The 9,158-nt window shown below is 42.0% G+C and overlaps 1 non-coding gene across 1 annotated transcript; it reads left to right on the forward strand.

The window, feature by feature from the left end:
• Window positions 1-2,616: 2,616 nt before the first annotated feature.
• Window positions 2,617-2,720, forward strand: LOC111725255. The gene has a single exon (XR_002773361.1). It is a non-coding gene; the product is annotated as a small nucleolar RNA U13 (small nucleolar RNA).
• Window positions 2,721-9,158: the final 6,438 nt, after the last annotated feature.

The raw sequence follows: 9,158 nt of genomic DNA on the forward strand, positions 1-9,158 counted from the left end.
AGCACTCTGACGGTCAGCTCCCTTCTCTAAGTCAAAGCCAGGGTGTGGTAGAGGTCACGGGGGAGAATAAAGAGCAAGAAAAGGGACCAAGATGCTCAGGTTTGGGCACATCGGGTGGCATCAGGAAGAAGACCCAGCAGGATCTAGAAGGGGCCAGGAAGCACCCAGGGGTGAGAGACCTGGGAGCCCAGGGAAAAGGGACCTACCCACACCGAGCTGGCCACAGTCAGATGCTGAAGATAAGCACTGGACTATGTCATGGTGACTTGTGGATTAAGAGGTCATCGGCGACAAGAGTCAGGGTTCCAGCAGGAAACCTGGAAATGGCAGCTCCAGAAAGAGTTTGATGAAGAGAGTGTTTAGATGACGTTCCCGGAGGTGGGAAGAGCAGGAAGCCTCCACTGTCCCTAGGCTTGGTGGGAAATGTATCTCGGGGTGGCATCACTTGGGAGAGAGGGGACTTCAGAAGAGGAAGCAGCCACTGCCAGCCCTGCCCTTCCGGGAGGGACAAGTGATACCGGAATTTTCCCACCACATTTGTGGTCTCAGGAATCAAAGAATGAATTCACAGATCACAAGTCAGCAACAGCAAGAGCATTTATTGAGAAGAAAGGAGAGGAAAGCCTCCGGTGCTGTGGAGGGGATCCCACACACATCGCTGCAGGAACTCCCCTGCCAGGGGCTTATATATGTCCCCAGGAACTCCCCTGCCAGGGGCTTATATATGTCCCCAGGCTTCCTCTCATCCTAATTGGCTCTTTCTATTTGCAAAGTAAGGATTCTGCATTATGCCAATCACCCTACTGCTCTTGACCTACGTGGTACAGTGATGAATAGTTTCCGATTGACCCCTCACCCATTTCCATGGCACCTTAAACTTTATGGAGTAAGGTGATTTTAAGCTTTCTATTTCCCCTCCCAGGGACCGAGGCTGTGGCCCTCCTGTCGTTCCATCTCACCAGGGGCCGTTTTCCAGTTCCTCATGCCTGCCTGCCATACACAGTTCCCTGTTCACAAGGAACCAAGGCCACTGGTTCTATTGTGGTGGTGACTCCTCCCTCCTTCCCCTCTCCCCCACCCTGCTACCTTCCACTAGAAGCCAGAAATCAAGGAGGCCACGTAGGCATCCACAGAGGCCTCCTGGGGAACAGGCCCAGGCAGGAGGGTGGAGGGTAGGCACATCTACCCTCCGGGTGAGAGCAGGCAGCTGCTGTAGCAGGATAGTAGGGATGGGTGGAGAGAAAGGATAATAGGCCCTTCACTCACTGTGACTCGATAAACAGCTAGAATCCCTATACATATACCTGAAGAATATAATACAATGTAATGCCACTTTCTTTTAAAATAGTCTATCATTCATAATTTCTCAAAGTCTAGCTGGCCTTTCCCCAGCTGGTCTAAATTGAATGTTCCTGCCTGCTGTCACACAGGAATTGCAGATGAAGCTCATCTCAAAACTATATAAAAACACCCCCGTGGCACTATCAGATGGCACCTAGCCGCTGCACTATTTCTTTTAGAAACTTTAATTCCCAAATCCAAAAACTATTTGAGAAACTACTAAAAAAAAAAAAAAAAAGTTTGTGTCTGCTCTGCTTCTCTCTCTGCGTCATCCCCATGCAGGGAAAAGAACAATTTCAGCTCCTTTGGGGAATACAGATGTGCCCTGACCTACCTTCCCTCCCTGACTGCCCTGAGCTATCTTTGAAACTAGGTCTGCACCGGGGCCTCCATGTCCTCAAAAGCCTGAGCAAACCAACCGACTGCTGAGGACTGAGGTGTTTGGCTTTTGCTTTTCCAGCCCTCCCCTCAGGCCTGCCCCCCCCCCCCCCCCCCCCCCCCCCCCCCCCCCCCCCCCCGCCGTCCAACCCCCCCCCCCCCCCACATACCTGTGCACACACCTGCAAATGCATACACACGCTCACACTCTGACACGTTTCTGTCTGCAACCACCTCCTACCATGAGTCACTCCACCTGCAGCAGGGGCCAGACTTCCCAGGTGACATTAGAGCTTGAGCTCCTTTCCCACCTGAATTTTTTTTTAGTAGTTTCCCAAATAGTTTTTGGATTTTGGAATTAAAGTTTCAAAAAGAAATAGTTCAGGACTCTCGCTTCTCTAGGTCTTCTCAAGAGCCACAGACTCTTGGGATCATAGGACCCAGAGAGGGATCACAGGACCTAGAGAAAGAAGAAGTCTGAGAGTGCATGGATGCCCTAGTCCAGGGGTCCTCAAACTTTTTAAACAGAGGGCTAGTTCACTGTCCCACAGACCGTTAGAGGGCCGGACTGCAGGCCCCAGGACGAGTCGGCTACTAAGCAGGACAGGCAGCGGCGGCAAAAACACCTGGTGGGCTGGATAAATGTCCTAGGCAGGCTGCATGTGGCCCGTGGGCCATAGTTTGTGAGCCCAGCTCACATCAGCAACTCTGAAAACCTCTTGCTTGGTTCATTTTCTTCCAGAATCTGTGCTTTTCTGGCCCTTCTGAATGGGAAATATGATGGGGGAGGGGGTGGAGGCAGGCTAAGATTCATCCTCACTCTCTTTAGGAATTCTCCCAGTCGACATATGGATTGAACCATATGGAATTGCTGTTATTTTCAAAAATGATGCTGCGATCCTTTTGTGGTTTGTAAGTGTGATGGTTGAGTTTAAGTGCTTTTGTGTGAGACGTGCTTCCCTCAAACCTTGTTACAATGTTGGCACATTACCCATCTGACATGGAAAAACTATGTTCGTTTTCATATAATTCAACCTAAGCCATAGGAAAAAACTGATAGTCAAGGTGTCACCTTTACGCATGGCTTGGAAAATGTTCAACAATTTTGCCAAGACAAGGCTCTCTGGGGAAAACTGGATTAGAAAAAGGGTATGACTGAGCCACAAGGTGACCACGTTAAATATTATCTCTGACTGTGTCTCTGAGGGTGTTTCTGAATGAGATTTGCATTTGCATCAATGTACTCAGTAGAGAAGATTGCCCTCCCAGATGCAATGAACCTAATCCAATTCACTGAGAGCCTGAATAGAACAAAATGCTGGGAAGGAAAGAGAAATTTGTCCCCCTGCCCAGCCCTTGTCTCACTACTTGAGCTACATCATCTCATCTCACTTTCTCCTGTCCTTGGACTGTGATTTACACCTTCGTCTCCCTTGGCTGCCAGGCCTTTGGACTTCAGACTGAATTACATCATCAGCTTTCCTGACAGCAGATCATGGGACTCCCCAGTCTCCATAATCATGTGAGCCAGGCCACCATTCAGGTTGTTCTACTCAAAAACAGCATTGTGAAATCACAGAAGGGCAACGTGGGACATCTGGAGTGAAGAAAAAAAAATAATAAAAGAACATGATACATTTTACAATAGTAGAGACGTGCAGAGACTAGAGAACAATTAGACTGGAGATCATGGACTGGCTACAGCTGTGCAATCTCAGCTGCTGGCGGGGTCTGCTCCACCTCCCACAGCCCTCTGCTGGGTGGGTCCAGGGACCAACCTGAAATCTGTTCAGAGCTGTTGCACCAGATAGCAAGCATGGAAACAGACAGAAGCTAGGGTTATCCTGAGCTATCAGGTACACCATGCCGGGCCTGCAGCAGGCTGGAGAGGGAGTGGATCGACTTGTGGCTTATCTAAGCCATATCCAGTGACCTAAAGCCAGTGCCTCCTTTATAGAGTACAAGAGGATCTGAACACAAGAATGAATGGTGTGGGGTTCAGCAGTCTATAATCCAAGAGAGAGCAGGACTGACTTTTGTGGATCCTAGGAGGGGTGTGGAGACCTCCATGATCCTGGGCCACAGGTACCCACCAAGAAGCTTGATGCAGCTTCTGAGTAGCAGTAAAACCCTGTGGACCAGCCTGCTACATGGGTCACCTCAGACTCTGCCCTCCAGGGCTGAACTACCACCTATAAGTTTGTACCCTGGCTCTACCATCCAAGTTGGATCAGCCCCACCCTCTTCCGTGGACCTCCTTTTAGGACTCCAGTCCTGTTCAGACACTGTGTCTCTTTCTCCTCCCCAGTCCAGGCTCCAAGCTCTCTTTTCAGAGCTTGTTGCTCCACTGCTGAACACCCAACTTCCCTGCCAACCCAGTGACACCATCCCCAAGTCGCAAGAGCTGCACCTGGCCCTCAAGACCAGTGCTTCCACCAGAGCTTCCACCACCGCAGTAGTGCTAGAAGTTCTGCTCCATAGTCTAAAGCCCTGCTTGGGTCTCTCAACCTTAAGCTGCCAGTTCACTGAAACCTGGATAAATAAAGGCACTCAGTGAAGAAAACATGAAAATTACATCCAGTTTTTGCTGTTACTGCTGATACCAGAGCACCACTTACTGATCTCTCCTTATTTGGATCCAGCAAGAGAGTTTCCAACTACGAATTTTTGAGAAAATCCTAATGATTTAGTTCATAGGTAAAAAAAACAACCACAGATGAGGAAAAAGCAGCAAAAGAACTCTGACAACATGAATAATCAGAACAGATTAACACCCCCAAGGAATCACCCCCAGGGAATCACACCCAGGGAACTGCAGCAGAGAACTCCAACTATAAAGAAATTGTTGAAATGACAGAAATGAAATTCAGAATATGGATAGCAAAAAAGATGAACAGAATTGGAGAGAAAGTTGAAAACCAGCAAAAAGAAGCCCAAAAAATGTTTCAGGAAATTAATGAAAAAGTCACCAAAGAACTGCACTATATTAGAAAAGATATAATGGAGCTTAAAGAATTGAAAGAGGCATTCAGGGAGTTTCAAAACACAGCAGAGAGTTTCAGCAACACATTAAACTATGGAGAAGAGAGATCTCGGAGCTTAAAGGCTCTCAAGCTAACCCAGTCATTTAAAGAGACAAAGGCAGAGAAATCTCATAGAAAGATTTGGTACTTACTTTGCAAGCATACAAACATGCAAATTATAGAGATCCCTGAGGGAAAAGAAGATAGTGCTAAAAGAATGGAAACACTAGTTAAAGATGTTATTGTAGAAAATCATCAGGAATTTAGACATCCAGATACTAGATGGCCACTGAACCCTAGGAAGATTCAGTAAAAACAGAGCATCTCCAAGATACATTGTAATTAACCTGGCCAAAGTCAAATGAAAGAGAAAATTGTATAATCAGCTAGGCATAAGCAACATCTGACCTACAAGGGAAAACCAATCAGGTTAACAGCAGATTTCTCAGCAACATCCTTACAAGCCAGAAGTAGGTAGTGCCATATCTTCAGTCTTCTTAAACAGAACAACTGCCAGCCTAGGGCTTTATATCTGCAAAACTGGGTTTCATACCAAATGGAGAAATTAAATCCTTTTCTGACAAGCAAACTTTGAGGAAATCTGTCACAACTAGATCTGCCCTGAAGGAAGTACTTAGATCTGCATTATACATGAACCAGCACAATAGATTCCAACCAATGTAAAACTACCCAGACACTAGAGGTCAAAGCCTACATATCACAATGGTCCAAGAGGTAAAACAAAGCAATAGAGTTCCACACAAAAGGATGAACATAAATCCATCCTACTTATCAATTTTCTCAATAAATATGAATGGCTTAAACTCCCCACTGAAGAGACATATGCTGGCTGAATGGAAAAAAAACATACAAGCCAAGTGTCTTCTGTCTGCAGGAAACACACCTAACCCACAAGGACAGATTCAGAGTGAAGATATGGAAAACAATATTCCATGCAAATGGAAACCAAAAAAATATGGGAGTAGCAATTCTCATCACAGATACCATTGACTTCAAAGAAACAAAGGTAAAGAACTATAGTGATTATATATTGGTTAAAGGAAAATTTCAATAAGAAGATATTATCAATCCTAAATATTTTTGTACTCAACATAGGTACTCCCAAGTTTATAAAGCAAATAGTACTTGATCTAAACAAAATGATAAACAACAAAACCATATTATCTAGGGACTTTAAAACTCCCATATTATCTAGGGGCTGACAAAACTGAACAGCTATTCCAAGCAGAAAATAAAATGTTATAAAATGGACTTAACAACTCCAGAACAGATGGGCCTAACAGATATTTACAGAACATTCCACCCCAATGCTACTGAATACAAATTATTCTCACCAGCTCATCAATTATTCTCCAAGACTGATCACATTCTAGGCCACAAAACAGATCTCAAGAAATTTTTAAAAATTGAAATTATTCCATGTATCTTCTCAGACCACAGTGGAATAAAATTAGATATCAATTCCAACAGAAACTCTCATCCTTACACAGAGTCATCAAAACTAAACAACCTTTTGCTGAATGATAGTTGGGTCGAGGAGAAGATAAAAACAGAAATCAAAAGATTCTGTGAACTAAATTACAACATGGCCACATGTTATCAAAATCTGTAAGACATTGAAAAAGCAGTCTTGAGAGGGAAACTCATTGCCTTAAATGCCCATGTGCAAAAATCAGAAAGATTATAAATCAACAATCAAATGAATCATCTCAAGGAACTGAAAAAGGAAGAGCCAGCTAATCCCAAACCCAGCAAAATAAAAGAACCAAGATCAGATCAAAACTTAATAGAGAATAAAAGAACCATACAAAAAATTAATGAAACAAGAAGTTGATTCTTTGAAAAGATAAACAAAATTGACAAATTTTGGCCTGAGTAAACAGAAATAGAAAAGTAAGGATCCTAATAAATGAAAACGGTAAAATTACAATAGATATTATGCAAATACCAAACATTAACACCGACTATTATAAAAATCACTATGCTCATAATTTTGCAAATATGGAGAAAATGGCCAAATTATTGGGATCACACTACCTCCCCAAACTCAATCAGGAAGAAATAGAACTCCTGAACAGACCATATTAACCACCAAAATTAAAGCAACAATAAAAAAACCTTCCAGCAACAACAAAAAAAGTCTCAGATCAGACAGATTCACAGCAGAATTCTACCAAACCTGCAAAGAAGAACGTGTACCTATATTGCAGAAACTATTCCATAACATTGAGGAGGCTGGCACCCTTCCTAATTCATTCATCCTGATACAAAAGCCAGGAAAAGACATAACAAAAAAAAAACCTACAGATCAATATCTCTTATAAATATGGGAACAAAAATTCTCAATAAAATCTTAGTAAACAGAATTCAACTGTGCATTAAAAAAAAAAAAATTCATAAGGACCAAGTAGGTTTCATCCCAGAGAGGCAAGTGTGGTTCAACATACACAAATCTATAAATGTAATTCACCACATAAATAGAAGCAAAAAGAAAGACCATATGATCCTCTTAATAGATGCAGAAAAAGCATTTCACAAAGTACCCTTTTTTGATAAGAACCCTTAAGAAAATTGGCATAGATGGGACATAATTCAAAATCATAAACACCATCTACAACAAACCCACAGCCAGCATCATACTGAATGGAGAAAAATTGAAAGCAATCCCGCTTAGAACTGGAGTCAGACAAGCTTGCCCACTATCACCACTTCTATTCAACATAGTGGCTGTAAGTCCAGCCACCGCAATTAGATAAAAGAAGACTATCAAGAGTATCCAAATGTGGAAAGGGGAGGTTAAACTATCACTCTTTGCTGATGATACAATTTTGTCAGACTAAATAAACCCAAAGACTCAACCAAGAGACTCCAGGAATTGATAAACAAATACAGCAACATCGCAGATTGCAAAATCAATGTACATAAATCAGCAGCTTTCCTATAGGCCGACAATAGCCAAGCTGAGAATCAAATGAAAGGCAATACCATGCATAATAGCATCAGTGAAATGAAATACCTCGAAATATTTAACAAAGGAGGTGAAAGATCTCTAGACGGAGAAATACAAGACACTGAGGAAAGAAATAACAGAGGATGTAAATAGATGGAAAAATGTACCATGCTCATGGACTACCAGAATCAACATTGTTAAGATGTCTATACCACCCAAAGTGATTTACAGATTTAATGCCATTCCCATTAAAATACCAACTTCGTATTTCACAGATCTTGAAAAAATAGTTCTAAACTTTGAATGGAATCAGAAAAGATCCCAAATAGCCAATACAATCTTAGGTAATAGAACAAATCTGGAGTTATCACTTTACCAGACATCAGGCTACATGTTCTACAAGGCTATAGTAATCAAACCAGGACAGTTTTGGCGTAAAAATAGAGATGTAGATCTATGGATCAGAACAGAGAACACAGAGATGAAGCCTTCCTTGTGCATATTATCATCTGATCTTTAGCAAAGCAGACAGAAATGTGCACTGGAGAAAAGAATCTCTATCCGATAAATGATGCAGGGAGAACTGGATAGCCACACGTAAAAGACTTAAACAGGACCCACACCTCTCACCACTCACAACAATGAATTCACAGTGGATAAAGACCTAAACCTCAGAACACGAAACTATCAGAATTCTAGAAGAAAAGAGTATGGATAAAATTTCTTCACTCCTTCACCACCACCACAATAAAAATAAATCTGTAACGGGATCTTTTACTTCACTAAGGAACAAATTAACACAGGAAGAATAGCAATCTGAACTTCAAGTTCTTCCGAATGAAGGAAGCTATTTTGGGGAGGCAGGTAGCTCAATAAAACCTCATCATATAAGCTCACTTTGCAAACTCTTCCTGACTGGGTAATGATATGTGGTCTGATCTAAAAAGGAAAGCAAAGAAACAAGTATTAATTTTTAACGTTTTAAGGCCCATTTTTTTAAAAACCTAAGAAACAGAAAATCCCTACAGTTTTAATGTCTTTATTTAATGAACTTCAATATGGGAACATTTTCTAAGACTAAAAAAGCAAATATCTATTAAATTTATGATTTTCGATGTGGGTGGTAGCAACCTTGCTTCATCAAGTTCTAGAATCTCTTTTCCAAATCTTAGTAATATATATGATTGTTTTAAGTTCAAACACAAGCATGAAAACAAGCAATTAGTAGGTTTATATAATAACCCAACCAGATTGAATGTGAGATTGCCTTTGGCTCAAAACCATTTCGAAAACAAAAAAGGAAGGGGAGATTTTAAATTCCAAAAGAATTATAAATTCAAGGTCAAAGGCAATCTGTTACTGAAATCTGTTTTAAAGCTATTGAGTCTCAGCAAGTCACTTACTGAAGTCTACAGTTTCATTTCTAATTAATAAAGGGTAAATCT

This window comes from Otolemur garnettii, unplaced genomic scaffold (genome assembly GCF_000181295.1).
Source record: "Otolemur garnettii isolate 467f Iridium unplaced genomic scaffold, OtoGar3 scaffold00034, whole genome shotgun sequence".
In the NCBI taxonomy this organism is placed as follows: Eukaryota; Metazoa; Chordata; class Mammalia; order Primates; family Galagidae; genus Otolemur; species Otolemur garnettii.